The sequence below is a fragment of the Labrus mixtus genome, chromosome 4 (genome assembly GCF_963584025.1).
Source record: "Labrus mixtus chromosome 4, fLabMix1.1, whole genome shotgun sequence".
In the NCBI taxonomy this organism is placed as follows: domain Eukaryota; kingdom Metazoa; phylum Chordata; class Actinopteri; order Labriformes; family Labridae; genus Labrus; species Labrus mixtus.
In genome coordinates, this window is record NC_083615.1 from 3,533,892 (window position 1) to 3,549,337 (window position 15,446).

At 41.3% G+C, this 15,446-nt stretch overlaps 2 protein-coding genes across 4 annotated transcripts in view; one reads left to right on the top strand and one right to left on the bottom strand.

Annotated features, from left to right (window-relative positions):
• Window positions 1–13,756, bottom strand: part of sema3ab (sema domain, immunoglobulin domain (Ig), short basic domain, secreted, (semaphorin) 3Ab) — a 41,419-nt gene extending 27,663 nt beyond the window's left edge. Inside the window, exon 1 of the mRNA XM_061035204.1 lies at window positions 13,657–13,756. The gene's annotated coding sequence lies outside the window, so the exon portion shown is untranslated. The remainder of the gene's footprint in view (window positions 1–13,656) is intronic.
• Window positions 1–15,446, top strand: part of LOC132972409 (isocitrate dehydrogenase [NADP], mitochondrial) — a 375,783-nt gene that overhangs the window by 136,324 nt on the left and 224,013 nt on the right. Inside the window, exon 1 of one of the 3 annotated variants that reach the window (XM_061035213.1) lies at window positions 11,096–11,099. The exons of the other annotated variants lie outside the window; for them this stretch is intronic. The gene's annotated coding sequence lies outside the window, so the exon portion shown is untranslated. Of the gene's footprint in view, window positions 1–11,095; window positions 11,100–15,446 lie in introns of those variants that run through there. 3 annotated transcript variants of the gene reach the window in all.

Here is a 15,446-nt window from a genome sequence, read left to right on the forward strand (position 1 = left end):
GGTTTCTTGAAAAACACCTTACATCTTATTTCAAGGAACTTATTTAGAGCAACAAAATAGCTTGTAACATCATGAAATGTAAGATGTTTATCTGGTTTATCTGGACTTGCCAGGTGAATGTTGCTTATATTAAGAGAAACAAGATCTTTTTTTTTAGAAATTGGTCCAGTACACTTGGATTTGAGCTTTTGCAGTGAAGTTTTGCGTCTCTTTTTCCTTTTGGATTTAAAGTTTACTTTGGCAAAAGAGACCTTTGAGATTGTTAAACAGTTTCCTCTTTAGCCTCACACCCATTCACCTAGCTAGGGTTTGGAATTCTGAATACAGAATAACATGTGTGGGTGTTTACAGAGCCCGGCGGCACTTTTGTTTTTCAAGGAGATATTCCCCACTCTGAAGCATCAATTCAGTCTCATGGTTTGACCTCTTCTGTTCACTAAGACAGAGAGCCCCTGAGTACTCTGAACATCTCAGAGTTCATCAACTCATATGTGCAAGTGGAGTAGGGGAGGATTGTTTTTTTCTTTAATGTGTGGAGAGGCACGGTGGGATTGGTCGTTGGGCTGAAGTAGGAGCAGGACTGGAGGAGATCTGTCGATACCCCTTGAAAAGCGGGGAGCCGCCCCATCACAGTTAACTCAGCCCTCCTTTAAACAGTACCCTCCCTGCACCACCACACCTCCTGCCCACACAAGTACATCCGCCCCTAACCCTCAGATCTCTCCGCACACAAGCTGCTTTCCTCTTCTGTCTCTTTGAGCATCACCTTCCCCCACCTCCATTCAAGCCATACGCTAACCCCCAACTGCTGCTGCTGTGTCTGTCAATCCCTCTGCTGCACCTATACCCCACACCCCCCCACCTCCCTCCCAAAAAAAAAAAAACTTGTCCAACACTTTGTCCATTCCTCTTGCCCACTCCTCCTCTTCGCTGTTTTCATTCTCTCTGACCTCCTCCTACTCTTCACAAGCTCGGGAACATAATCCCCTAAATGAGAGGATTTGGCTCCAGCAAAAATGATCCACAATCCACAAGACAAGCATATTAACCACATTTGCCGCCCACCTAACCCTTTGCAACTCCATAGTTCACACCCCTGCATCCACCCACCCACCCACCCAGCTGTGGTTAAGATTAGCTCCACAGCATGCAGGCAACATTGAGTGATTGGAGCAGCCAGCAATTGACAGAAAAAAAAACACTTACATTCAGCATTGTACAGAAAATGATCAAGTGGAACAGGTTTTGGTATAGCTGGTTTTGGAATAATTCAGGAACACATTCCCATAAGAGAGTTTAAATACCATCGTGTGACACTGGATTCTCAAGCCCCAGACGAGGTTGAGATATATGACGCAGTGACGCCGTTTGCCCTGGATATTGGGTTGCTGCCTATGACAGGACTGATGTATTGGCATAATGGTTATTATAGGCATAAAACACACACACACACATACACTGATGGGAGCCAGCTGTGTGAGTCGACAGGATTTGGTATGAAGGGGAAAAAGGGAACTGGAGCTACTGGGATCAGTGCTAACTTAACCCCAGGGACATCTGGGAGACAATATACAAGAAAAACATATCAAACCTACCCATGCTTAACACTAGTAGCACTGTTTGGAACGCTAGTTGGGGGCAGAGCAAAACCACACTTTAGCAAAATCTGTCAACCCATGTCATCAAACAGTGGGAAAACTATTTCCAACTTTGAATCTTCTATGTAAGCAGACTCGTGAGAGAATGGCATAAATAGAGTATGCCGTGCACTATTCATGACTGAATAAACCAAACGCTGTTGGTGATTTACTCTTTCTTAATGAAATATGGATGAAGAAATACAGCAAAAAACCTCAGAGCTATGAATAAATTACTGGGAACAGTGCATCATCTCCAACACGGAGACCACCACACCCCTTTTTGGTGGCAAACCTTGGGGGTCCTAATGAGAGCGTGCATTTTGCCAGTTCCTAAACGTGATCATTTAGGAAAAAAAAAAAAAAACATGCATCCTGTACTGTATGTACCTCAAAAACTGAGTTACATTCATGCAGTTTTCTCAAATTGAATTTAATATTAATGAGTGTAGAAATTTCATTTCATTCACAACGTGGCTCCTCCAGAGGCCAGTGCCAGTTTGCCACAGATGGCAATAACACTAAGATCAGAAGACACAGCGTCTACTTGCGATGTGCTTCACTCTTTCACCAGCTGCATGAATTTATTATTCTCCATCAATATTTCAACCCACTGGCTACCTGCTTCTCACCTCTGCAGGGATCCACAAAAAAAAAAAACATTCAGCCTCTCTTTGACTCACATGTAGCCACTCGGAGATCACAGGAACAAGGCCCGAGGCTGTGACAGCACCTTTCTCAGTCATAAAAACAATAGTCACACAGTATGGTGATGAAGTCTTTCGAGACATATTGGTTAAAAATATTAAAGTTTAACTGTTACCATGAGGTTGATTTGGATAAAAATCAGTGCAGACACTTCATCTAATTTCTGTGTGCATTATTTTTTTTACTTTTGGAAGAGCCTAAAGCCACTGATTGGATTTGTTTGGTATTGTTTGTCTTGCTTCTTGGAAGTGAGAGTTCAGGGTCATCAGCAGAAAATGACCTCCCCCGCAGTGGAAGCGCTTCAGGTATTTGCTCAATATTTCAGTAGCGTAAAATTTGTTGGAGGATTTTTAAAAAAGGTTTTATGGTTTTGACAGAGGTGTTCACCGTCAAAACCTCAGAAACTCTGGTTCCATGTTTCTTGGTGAAGTTTTACACCACGACTTGGCAAGACACATTACATTTTCCTTGGCAGTCTTTTTCATGACTGTGCCTTTTGTAGCCTTTCTATTTCATAGTGATCTGCTATTATGGTGAATCAGCTATCTGTTCTGAACTGTCTTTGTCCAAAGCTGAGATTTGTGGTTGCTAGATACAATCCAGATATGCAGCACAGCTTAAGTCATACACATTCTCTCTCTGAGTGACCTGAAGGATTAATATTTGTGGTATTCCTTTTCTTAGAAATAAATGATTAAACTTGCATGATCCTGTAGAACCTTTGTATTAGTTGAGGTTAAACTGAGGTCAGATACTGTAAACTACGTTGAGTCTGACAGCTCATTAATCTAACTTATTTTTAAATTTAAAAAATGCAGCCATATTTTAGATGTATGTGTGAATATCAGGCACTGTTTTAAGTTATCCAGAATTTCATGACAACATAAAGGAAGTTTACAATGAAATTATAAGCCCATAGGAGCCCATATACCTGAAACACAGTACAAACTTTCTGGAAGTCTTTTTTTTTATCATTTATTTTGTTTAAACTCATGTTCTCCATCAATAAATTCAAAATATTTCACTTTTTTTTTTTACACGATTAGAACAAATTCTGCAGTTTTTATAGATTTATTTTCATTCTATTGAGAAAAAATAGACATGAACAAAGTGTCAAAGCAGAGTCTCACTTTCCAAGAAGAAGGAGTTACACTGTGTGTCAGTTTCGGTTGTGAGTATATATGTGAGTGTGTGTGTGTGTGTGTAATGTGGAGACAGACAAGCTGAAACTCATCACTGATGCTGTTTATTGACTCAGCTCACAGTGGCAGCAGTCTAGACATCACACAGCTCACTTCCTTGACATTATAACAGTTAACTGACATGACCATGCAGTTCACGTTTATATCTATCAGTCACGCTCCTGTTGGTTAACACAGCAAACTCTAAGCTAGCTAGAGGTGTGAAGAGGAAAATGTGAGAGAGCGAGAAAGAACCCAGAAACATTAAACCACGGTCCAGGATGTAATGGTATACCTGCTGGAAGTAGACATAACAATAACTTCTTCTACGCAAGCATGTGACCAACTCCAAACTTTTTCCCCCTCAATGCGGGTACGAGCCGAAGCAGTTAGCAAGACACACAGGAGCTACTGTTTCTCTGGTTTCAAGAAGTTCAATCCTGCTGATACTTCATTCTTAGGAAGGAGGCTTCCATGCCCTCCAGTCTGTGCCAACCCATACAGACTCTAGAAATAATATTCAACATTAAATAATCTTTGGGGGTTTTGCCCCAAGAGGATCAAAAATGTTTCTGTTTGAATAGAAGTACTTGACGAACACAAGACTAACCTTACACAAGCGCTAACAAGGCAGTCTCCAATCTGTGACTATTGTAATGTGCCCTGGGGCTTACTGGGTGTTAAAAGTTTAGTCTTTGTTCAATACCAATATTATAAAATTGGGATTGCACCCCAGCAAAGATCTGGTTTCAGATAAGATATCTAAACCTGGAACTTCCTTAGGCTGAAAACTATGCCTCTCATCAGTGAGATAAAAATGACCCAAACTAAATTTGTTAATAGTAGCTGATGAAAATAGAACCGGCAATATTCATTTTAAATGTTCTGACAGTTTCCTCCAATCAGCAGGATCTTATGTTTTTGTCAGTTCCCTTTCAAACTAGTGGTCTTCCTTGTCAAAGTTGGGTATACCTCCTCTGGTAAAATACTGTATTTGTCCAAACAAATGCCACATAAGCTTTGATAAATATAACAACAGTGCAAACTAACTAGTAAGCATTTAAGCTTCTAAGTTGCTTTGCATACTTCTTTCCCAAAGATTATACAATGTTGAATGTCCTTGTGATGCTCCCCCGTGAATTTTAATCAAGGCACCTTGCTTGCCACTGCTGACCCCTGAATGTGCACATCAGCAGTGTCAGGTGAGCCCATAAACATTGTGCATTCTGACGTTTAACGATGGATTAACCGACCTCGTCAATAGCAGGGCAGTCTGGAGGATAAGGGTGGGACTTGACCGATCGATCTGGGGCGTCTCTTTTAATGGGGCTTCTGGTGTTAAGCTGAGGTCAAACAGGAGGGGATCCATGTGCCTCCTCCATCCTTCCACCCAGATTTATACCTTCAGTCAGAACCTTGACTCTGACATAAACCCAATAACTCCCATTCAGCCTTGGACGGTTCTGTCCTCAATGAATACAATCAAACCTGCTCTAAATCACAGAGAGCCACAAAAGATGAAGGAAGGGAGAGGTGTTCAGGGAGGACAAAAACATGGAGAGCACAACTACAATGAAGGAAAAAGAAGATGCAGACGTGCATGAAAAAAGGAATCTAAAAGGTTAAAAAAATACCATTTAGTTTCCATGAGAGGAAAGGACTAGAGCAGTGGCCTAAGGACCCACCAGCAACTCCTTCATGAAAATCGTGACCCAAATTTGTGATATTTTTTCAAACCAATCAGATTTGGACCTCAGATGGTACGAAAACATGTGGTGGAGCAAAGAGAAGGAACAAAACCAACATGTTTTAAGAGTGCTTCATATAGTTTTTGACACTTTTTTTGTCCCAGTTAAATGTTCACGACCCACTGAAAACTGCTCTGCAACTCACTTTTGGGTCCCAACCCACCAGTTGAAAACCACTGGACTAGAGCATAGGATGTTTTTAAGAAAGGATAGGAGGAAGTGAACATCAATCAACACCATGTGATAGTGCAAAATGATCTTTGAGGCGTCCCCTGCATGGCTCCAGTATAGGGCTTGTGTTAATGCCCACTTTGCTCCGTTCAAGACCAACAGACAATCTGCACACTCTTGTTCACGCCTCTCTGCTGATGTCAGGTCTGTTTCTGTCTATACTCATCCAGATATGCTAAAGCCCTTCTACAGCCTCAGTTTAAAGCTCACTCCGCTGACGCCCTGGGGAGGTTGATAAAACAGCACCAATTCCACACTAATTAGTCAAGAGGAAATTGCACCTCATTCTCAGCTTATTGCTGGACACAGAGCAGAAATGTGACACAACATGTCTTTCATCCGTCCCAGTCAGCCCAGGTGTTTAATCTAAATTTACCACAATACTTTCCCATCTATGCTTTTCAGGAATTAAGAAAAGTATTTATTTATTTTTCACTGGAAAGAACGTTTGGGATTTCGCCCTTCTAAGACGTCCAATTTCACCTCGTCCTGCTTTATTTATCCCTCATGCAGGTCAGGTTGGTACAAATTGCTTGGACTTGCGCTGCAGTCTGCCAGGTGCAGCAATATAATTTTAACAAGTTTTTTTTTTTTAAACATCCGGCTCATAAATAATCACATGGTATGGGGGTTTAGAATTATTGTTTCTTTTGCATAATGCCTTGCCACAATAAACTTATGCAATGACCCCGACTATTTCACTGATGTAAAAAACTTCATAAAAACATGTTTTTAACAGATCAAATATCATATCCCATTAACAGCATTTATCAAAACGAGTGCCCCTGCAGACAAAAAACAATTCATCATGAAAGGATATTGAGTTTAGTTTCACTTCTAAGAAGAAGGCCTGCATTCCTGTAAGGTAATATACGACTCTGCACTGACTTGGATGGGTTTCTGCTCCAAATTAGGCAGAGAAAAAACCCCTACACCTGCAGAAAGAGAAGGGAGTATTATTGTTTGACCCTCTTAGCTGAAGTATCAATAACTCCTGGGGCTTGTCACGGTCGAGCGAGAAAGGCTGTTACCTTTCGGAGAAGAGAGAGACAACACATCCATCTCTCCATCTCTGATTTCAGCGCTGATATGAAGCACTCCAAAACTGAAATAATGTCAATATTGGGCAAGCAGAACCTGGGAAGGAGCAAAGAGGAGTGCGGAAGAAAAGAGATTGCTTACAGCATCCTCTTTGTGAAAATATGCGAAAAATGGTCCAGCTGTCCAATTAAGCAGAAGCTCCAACCCAGAAACTCATGCCCAGGAAGGAACCCTTGGCCCTGCTTTCAGTACCCAGTGTATCACGCCACATTAGTCAGGCGCCAGTCCCTGCCAAGGCATCAAACCCAACACAGCCACTGCTGCTTTCCAAGTCTAAAAATCTCATTTATCCCCCGCTTCCTCTCCCTCCCAAATCCATTTATCTCAACCTCGTCCAAGCCTCATGTTTTTCTGCTTGGGTGCCTCATCATAGTGCCCCATAGATGTATATTCTTAAGTGACCCAAGGGTAAACAAAGATGAAGGCAAACCACTGTCACAGTGAGAGGACACGTTCTGGTAATGCTACTGATTGCATTCAAACACAAACAAAAGGGAGTCGACAAAAACCAATCCCCACATGCACGGTCGTTCTATTTCTGTCCATGACCCCCTTGGCCTCTATGTTCCATGGCTTTGCCCCCGCTGCCACTGATCACACAGGGGGTTGGAGTGGCCAAACCTGCCATTTCCAATCATCCCACAATGATCTGTGTCTTTTCATGTCTCCGTCCAATTCGGGAAAACATTGTGTAAGTGCATCATTTTTGTTTTCATAATTAGGACTGATCCATTGATTACGAGCAACTGAGAGTGTTGTAAACATGGGTTTAAATGATCGCTAATGAGGGCTCAGTTTTCTAATCTAGTTCGGTAGAGCGCGCGCTATTTCAAGTTTCCGCCACATAATGCATTTAGGAAACCTTCTCTATGCAAACGACCGCTTTGTACAACACATGGGAGGCTCTCCGGGGTGTTAATGACACGCTTTAATACTTGAGATGCATCACAAACTAAACCAGAGCCAAACTCGTACCACTTCTGGATATTTTGCCTTTTTGTTTTTTTTAACAATCAAATTGAGTGGAAAATGGACACATTGAACTCCACCACTCTAAATAATGCAACAAAGCACCAGTGAGAACACAACGTTAGCTACATTGTTAAATTGGGTAATTAACCACACCTGCAGTGGGGGTATTATACTTGGCTCCTTTTCTATTTGGTATTTGGTCTGCCATGCAGCTGCATAATATATTGAGTTAGCGCCAAATAGGAAGACGTGGCTCATCTCCAACTCAATAATATCTGCAAGAAGCCTGCAGCTCATGGGATCCATAAGATTATATTACACCACAGAACAATAATAATCTTAAGAACAAACACAGACACTCAAGCTTGTGTATGATTCATTGATGTGATCTGTAATATCACAGCCTTCACATGAGGGCTCGTCCCAATGCTTTGGTTACGTCTGGAACATGATGTACTTAGGATTCTGTGACATGAGTGACATTCAGACTCTCACACCTGTATGGACAAGCTCATCCTAACCCGACCCCCCCCAACCCCATCACCCTGTACTTAATAGGAAGGAAGGTCAGAGTGCAAGGGGGAGGAACAGGAATTGACGGCACACTTAGAGAGTCTTCTCAAAACAAAGTGTAACTCACCTCAGGATACTAGAGTCAATAAAACACCCCTCATTTACCAAGTCTGTCACCTTCCCTTCCCAAACTCTCTGAAGATGATAAATCAACTATTTTCATTGACAACTTCATATTAACTTCATATTACATTCATGTCGGTACTCAATTTGTGACCACTTCTGTTGTTTCAGGACTTCTAAATGACATCTCAGGTCATTATGTTCAAAAGTAAAATCATAGTTTAACAACAATAAACAACTAACATCATTTAAACAAATAAAATGTACTGAAATGCTTCCAAGCAGCCTTTTAAAAAAAATATTTGTAAAGACAGTCACACAAGATTCAGTCCCAATTGATGGCAATTGAGGATATTTCCAGTCTTTAAAACGTACTAAACTCTTCATTATTAACTGGAAACTGCAGCATGACATGAACAATTATACCTTCCACCAATTTCAAATCTTATGCTGTAAAAAAACTGAGTCTGTGTCCAAATGTCTTTATTAAATCTTCTCTACATCAACAGCAGTTAACAAGCCAACAATTAATTACCAAGTAAGCTACAACAATGATCTAATTCCTTGTGTTTGTTTTGGTTCATCCTTCTTTAGTGGAAGTTTCTAGGTTTGAACCTCTGTGTTGTGTTCTGGTTATGGCAGCTCCAAGCCCCCACTTGTTTAAACTGTGTTTTGTATCTAAAGCAAAACAACTTTTTTTTTGCTGTCCTGCAGAAGTTTTTAGTAAATAGAAATGAAGGTGCTTTCCTGTAGAACAACCGTGGTGAGCCAAAGAAAAAAAGTAAACTCTTGCTGCAATCAGCGCTGATGGACAAAGTTACACCGAGCTGTAGTGTCTAATTTAAGGCGGCTTTCTGCAAGGAAAGCAGATTACTGATAACGGAGGAGCAGTAGATAATGTGTAAATGGGCGTAGCAGACATTTCGATTAATCATGTCTTAATTAGTCTTACCTTCATTAACTTTATCTTAATAACACTCTGCAAAAAGTTAATGACTCATTTAGCTAATTAGGATATCTGTGTGTGTGTGTGTGTGTGTGTGTGTATGCATGGATAATTATGTGCCTTGGAGTCACTTTAGCATCAGCCAAACAATCATTTAAGTTAATTTAATAAGGCTTTGTCCTTCAATGACACAGGATGACATTTATTCAGAACAGCAGTGTAACCACTGAGGGTTTCACTCATCTTATTAGCCAGGATGTGTGTTTGGTGAGTGTGTTTGGTGAGTGTGTGTGTGTGTGTGTGTGTGTGTGTGTGAGCATGGGCAGACATGTCTACATGTGTCACTAAATGTCTGCACCATAGGTGGGGTGGGGCTTTTCCTGGGTCATTTAGAGGCACATGCCCCGATCCTCTGTTCGCTCTACGCTGCCTGCACCTACAGAAAAGAGTAAATCTGATACTTTGTCACAGTTTGCAAACAGAAGCGTCCGGTGGGGCGGAGAGGGTCACCTAATGGGTCAGCTAGCGTCACTTAACAGAGCACCCATCTGTGTCAACATCAGGATGCCTTTGGGTGGGGAGTAGACTGTGTGGCTGAGATGAAGAGATGTGCTCTGGATAAGAGCGTGGGGGGGAGAAGATAAGGGAATTTGAAATGAGCGTTGGTAATGATGCAGGGATTGTGTGTTTCTGAGTTGGTTTGTTGATCCCGTGACTTGCCTGTTGTCCTCCAGTTAAAATAGGACCAGAAAGGCTTAACATCGTTTACAAGCTGTCAAGCCCGCAACCAACTCCAGCTACTTTGCATTGAATGATGAAACATGCAGAGAAGCGGGAGTTGGAGGTTAAAGGAAAAATACACATCAGGGAAGCACATGTTTGGCAAATACAATGAAATAACTAGTTAAAACAGTTTTCTTGCACTTAATTTGACTTCTTGTGTACGATCGAAGGCACCAGTAAAAGAGAACTATTGTGTTAATCACAACTGAAGTCGATCCATTAGTTGGAAAACCCAGTCTGTGTGAAGGGGGTAGTTTCTGAAGTTAACCTCGGAGATAGTGACTGACAGTGGGTCCGAGCTCTTGACAAGGTTAAGATACACGTTCACATTGATTGGAATGAAAAGTATGATTGTGTTGTGTGTGTTTCAGCCAACAAGTCTTGAAAACAGAACAACATTCAATGAAGATAACCAGCTAGAAACTGAAGTCATTAATCAGTGATGATTATGTTAGAAGCTGAAAAATAGTCCTGACTGATGAAATGTTTAATGCAGTTCACTCGCACACTCAGAAATCCAATGTTGAAGTTGTTAAAGACTTTCTATGTGATGTTTCACACTTAAATATAATATAAATCAAGTATATCCTCTGAAAATAACTCTGTGAGTCATGACTGTCTACAATGGGTGTAACACCCGAGTCCCACTGTCTGTGATGTTTTCAGAGTTTTCAGAGTCCTATCTTCACTTTGTTTACATCGCCCGGACGGCCGGCTGACTCCTCCCCTCGTGTATAAAAGTTGTTTAATTGAGGGACTAGAGAAAAGAAGAATAACATACTGTACTCACTGCTTAACTGTGTTTCTAGATCACGCTCATTTCAGGTAAATTTACATGCAGTGTGAAGAGACGAGCATAATAAAGATCTCTAGCATTAGCATGCTAACACAACAATGCACCGCGAGTTGTTTTGGTTTCATGCTGGTGCTCAAGGGCGACATCTGCTGGATCAAAAAATCGCATATAAAGCCTTTAAAGAGATAGTTTGTCACTATCACCCAAAGAAAGCAATGTTAGCTAAAAAGCAAGTTGTTTGCATCCTAATCCAAATCCAAATAGCAGCAGTTTCACAGGCTAAGGCCATTTGCTACAATCTACACTAATCTAAAGCAGAAAGCAGTTAATTGCCCTGACATCATTTAATTACATTTGGGAATCCTTCTAATCCCTGTAAATTATATAAGATTCTACGGCCCATGACAACAAAAGCCTTCATTTATCTGACCCTTTAGATAAAGTAAAAACAGGTTCTGTGTTTGCAAACCTGAAAGCGTTATTATGGCATTCCTCTGTCTACCACTTTTAGAAACTGTCCAGAAGACTATTTACAGAGCACGGACTCTCTGGGTCCTTAACAAAGAGTCTCCAGTGAGAGAAATATTTAACTACCAGCTAACACTCAGAAGGAATGTCTGTTTCAGAATGAAACCATAATAATCATTGAGAATGTGCTGCCCATGCCAGTGACAGACTTGTGGTTGGAGTAAACTAGTAGCACATTTCTTCTGAGCTATGTTAAGGCTCAATTTGCCCCGTGCATGCTGACCCCTAACGCTGTGAGTGAAGAGGGTTTAATGAGAGGAAATAGCATAAGTGACTCCATGCTTTCTGTCGCCCTGTACCTGATGAGAATAATAGATGGGGGAAGCTACATTTCCAGTTGTTTTTAGCGGCGATGTTGTCAGCAGTAGCCAGCTTCAGAGAAAATGTACATGACATCACAGTTTAGACTTTTAACCTGTCCTCTTTGAACTTCTTATTTCACAGTGGGATCCGAGAAATTTCAAATCGCAAACATAACTTGCATATTTTCCCCCCTTAGTTCAATCCAAGCCTATAACAGCAAACGCTGTTTTGTCTTGCTACAGTTCTTGTTTTTGCATATTTCAAATTCAAACACTGAGCTCCCTTATTTTGCTTTTCTTAGAAAGCATTCATTTTTTACAGGATCTGGCTGAGCAGTAGCAGATGAGTTATGCTAACCCCTCTTAGCCCGCACCTCCATGTGGTAACAGTCAGCTCCATATAATAAGAGGTATTCTTTTTTGCGTTGTGCCTAGAGAAATAAAAACCATGTGCATACTTGGTTGGGGATACATTTTTGACTGAAACGTCAGGAGACAATGCATTTTCAGTTCCAGCTGGCCCAAATGCACTGCCCCGACAGAGACTCAGCACTTTGTGCTTCAGGAGGAGGAGGCTGCAAGTTTGCAGGAGCTCAGATACTGATAAAAACCACTTGTTCTCTTTTTTATATTCAAGGTCATGACTGTTGTCATTCTGCCAGTATGTAACGGTTAATGTGAAAAGCTGTCAATCCGTTTGAGTTGCATTTATTTCATTCTTTCATTCTTGGAGTAACTTTGTCCATAAAAAGAGAGCGGTCTTGTTTAGAAGCTTACTCTGGTCTCCTCTCTCCTGAGACAGGGCAGCTGTGTACTATCCCTCCCTAATGGTATGTGTGCGTGTGTGTGTGTGTGTGTGTGTGTGTGTGTGTGTGTGTGTGTGTGTGTGTGTGCTACAGTATTTAGACCAGCATGAGCCACTGTCAGCACCTTTAACTAGTCCGTAGTGCAGCAGGGCAGTGAAAACATTTTCGCACCTTTCTTTCAGCATCTCACATAAAAAGAACACATCCTTGTAAACAACTTCTAACAAAATACTTTGAATATTACTGCAAACACACAGAGATGTCAAAACTGACAGGATTTTTGATCACTGCATAACTTGCACAAGTCTTTTTGTAGGATTTTGTGGTTAATTTTAATTTCTCAGACGTACTTCAAACGGCATTCGTTTTTCACAATGCATCCCAAAACGCTGATTTGAATTAATTTTCATTTCAAACAATGAGATATCTGTCTCACAGATGCAGATTCTAAGAAGTTTGACTCACCCATCATCAGTTGTTTGTTGATAGCTGGTTTTAAACTGCACTGAGTCATGTTAGGGGTATTTGAATGCATCATTGACCATTTCTTAAAGCAGCTGGTTAAAGATTCTCAGTCAACCCGGTAAGAGTTTGTATTTGCAGTTTTTTTTTTTGCACGGTTGCTTACATCATCAGTCGTGACCTTAACTTTTTTAACATGTTGTATCTGAGGGATTTGTGATTTACAGCTAATTGTAAATGCCTCGTCAGAAAACCAGCAAAAACACTGATATATGATCATCAAAACAAAGTATTATCTGAACACATTTCCTCAGGCTTTTTTCGTATAACTGTAACACAAGACAGTTTTCCCAGACTGAAAAAACCTCTCTTGAACTCCAGACCAATAAGATAATTATGAGACTCTAAAGACTCCATCAAATCTGTGAGTGTATTACTGCACATTGAACACTAATCCCATTAAAATGTGCTGCCATCATAAATCACATGCAAGCAAGCACACACAGAGCTCTTCTGGTTACTACGCTGATGTCATATACACACATACACGCACACACACGTAAATAACAGGTTGTGTTACTAGATCACATTCAACAAACTGTAATTGTGAGTCATTTTATTGCCGTGACAAAAGATGCAATCACTGAACTCTTCACCTTGACATCATGATACGAGCAAAGGACAAGACAATAGACCTAGTTTATGAAAAAAACAACAACAACCAACTCTTACCCCTAGATAGACGTATCAAATCTCATAAATAATTATACTGAAGGAATTTATGTTTAGGCAACAAAAAAGAAAAGGGTGTCCACTTACAATTCTTTAATCCAGAAGAGGGTTTGTAATAGAGTCCTGTGTGTATTTGGAAGAGAGTGCAAAACGAGAGCTGGAGCCTTTGGGGTGCATGAAAGAGAGAGAGATGTAGATGTGTGTGTGGATCGAGTCCAGCCTCGTAGTGTTGGGGGGGGGGGGGGGGCTGGAGTAACAGCAGATGAGTTTAAGTGGGTAGTAGTATCAGTCCTCGCTACATCACTCCACCATCTGCCAACGACCGATTATCAGATTCTCTCTCTCTCTGTCCCTCTGTCTTTCAAACATAAACACAGTTGTGCGTGTGTGTGTGTGTGTGTGTGTGTGTGTGTGTGTGTGTGTGTGTGTGTGTGTGTGTGTGTGTGTATGCATGCAGATCCTTCCTTAGTAACTAGTCCGATCATACGAGGGCGTAGCAGTGTTGCTGTGTCTCACAGAATCACCTGGGAGCAGGAGGGTGACGTCAGCCGCTCTCAGGAGGAGGACATGGGTTCTGGTGCTGGGCATGCCCGCCCTGCCGCCTGCCTTAGGGGGGGGGGAGACTTGGGAGCAGGAGCCTATTTGGCAAAGAGCGCAACAAACATAAGGCAGGTGATACAGAGTGAATGAAGGGCGTGGGTGGGGGACTCACAGATGTGAACGTCTCCCTGTGGAGATAAACGATGAGCCTGGATACAAACATCACACCGCAGAGATCCAGCCGGCAAAAGAGAGAAACTCACCCGTGACTCATTCATGGAGACGTGTGTGTGATTGACTGTGTGTTCCAGATGCCACAGACACATAAAAAAGGCAACATTACGTGCAGCTTATATGGTTCCCAAATGACAATGATTTACAGCCCTCAAAAGTGCCATACGCTGTAGAGAAGCGTGCCTGGTAACCATTCAGAATATTCCAGCACAGCGGCAAATCTTTCCTCTCCGACTGTCCAACACATGACTTCATTCGACTCATTTTTCTGTGTGCGTCCTCATTCAAAAAAAAACGCACTAACATATATGAATGAGTCTTAACTTCTTTGTCATGAATTAAGTAAGTTCTCGCTGTAGGAGTGCAAAAATGTCCGTTGAGCAAAGACCGCAATCCATTAGGTTTATACTTCCATGAAAACACATACAAAGAAATGGAACCACATACAGTCTTGGCAACGTGTGTTGTTTCCATCACAGCACACACAGGGTCACCACTATGTTGCAATGGAATATATATACAGCACCTTCAGAGCAAGCACTTTCACAAAAACACACACATACATGATAAATCCTCCATTCATACATATTTATGTATACATTCTAATGTCAGAGTCATAAAGCACAACATATGGACCACACCAAGCACTGTATGTCATTCTGCCCACATGCATTATCTTTGTGGGTGTTTATTAATGTGTGTTGTTTTTTCAGTTAATGAATCCATTCTAGCATTAATCACATATCATTAAGCAGCTCTACTGTATGTGCAGATTTTGCGTGAGATGATTAATCTCACTGAAGATATTCCGGCTGCATGTGACTGCATACCTGCCAAATAAAACAGCTGTGAATTAAAATAAACAAATAGTGCAGATACATTTGCTCTCAGTCTTAATTTATTTAAAGGCTTCATATTTTTTCTGATCCAGCAGATGTCGCCCTTGAGCACCAGCATGAAACCAAAACAACTCGCGCTGCATTGTTGTGTTAGCATGCTAATGCTAGCGATCTTTATTACGCTCGTATCTTCACACTGCATGTAAATTTACCTGAAATGAGCGTGATCTAGAAACACAGTTAAGCAGTGAGTACAGTATGTTA